Below are 1035 nucleotides of genomic sequence, written 5' to 3' on the forward strand. Positions count from 1 at the left end.
AGAGAATGCACTGGGGGCCAAGCTTCCCTGGGCCAACTCCAGGACGCTATATAATAGGTGGTGTCAGAGACTCCAGTCACCAAAGTTAATAGACTGTTTTTTGCCAGCTACGCGCAACGCAAGCGGTACGGAGGTGCCAAGTTCCTTTGGACCAAAATGCTCCCTCGGACAGACTTCTACCACAAGCATAAGACTGCTTGAACGATTTAATAAAAATCGCCACCGGACAATTTACGCCGCCGCCCCTTTGTACAAACTGGCTGCTACTGCTGCTTTACTCGATTATCTGATATCATTCACCCCACACGTACAAGTACAATGACCTCAACTAACCTGTACCCCCGCACCACTGAGACACGGCGTACCGGGTGCCCCCTGTATATGACGCCTCGTTATTCTTATTGTGTTACCTTTTTATTATAACTTTTTATTTTTAGTCTACTTGGTAAATATTTTCTTAACTCTTCTTGAACTTGCACTGTTGGGCTTGTTATTCCAGCATTTCACGGTAAAGTCTACACTTGTTGTATTCGGCGCATGTGACACCGTTTGATTTGATGAAAACAGCTAGGGAAGACAAATGCTAGGTGTCTTTTTGTAGCCATCTTTTAGCAGACTTTCAACAGTAGCCAGGATATTGCTAGTATTTTCACTATTGAAGGTTAACTTCTGTATATCACTTTCCTGAAAAAGAAAATTGTAGATTGATGGGCACTTCTTTTTGCTTTGGACAGCTCGCGTGTGCTGTGTGAAGGCATCAACTCATGTAGGCTGCAGAAGTTATGACTTGCAGGAGTGTGGTGGTGTTTGAACGGCCAATCATATTGCTCAAATACAAATAGCATGACTTTTCCGCGTGTATTCTTCAATGGTTTTCAATGGTAGACCGCGACAGAGCAGGTAAATGGTGAACTGAAACGCAAAAATGCACTGAAAAGTGACTGGCCCGGTCGGCCGATGAGATCCACTAGTTCTTGCGAGTGCACCAAGTTTGAGTGTGTTGACGTGTCAGTTTTAATACACTTTTTAAATCAA

General features: G+C 43.9%; 1 protein-coding gene across 1 annotated transcript in view; it reads right to left on the minus strand.

Moving 5' to 3' along the window:
• LOC111971812 (EGF-like repeat and discoidin I-like domain-containing protein 3) overlaps positions 1 to 1035 on the minus strand; it is a 57672-nt gene that overhangs the window by 39199 nt on the left and 17438 nt on the right. The window lies entirely within an intron of this gene.

Source organism: Salvelinus sp. IW2-2015, linkage group LG13, assembly GCF_002910315.2.
Source record: "Salvelinus sp. IW2-2015 linkage group LG13, ASM291031v2, whole genome shotgun sequence".
Taxonomy (NCBI): Eukaryota; Metazoa; Chordata; class Actinopteri; order Salmoniformes; family Salmonidae; genus Salvelinus; species Salvelinus sp. IW2-2015.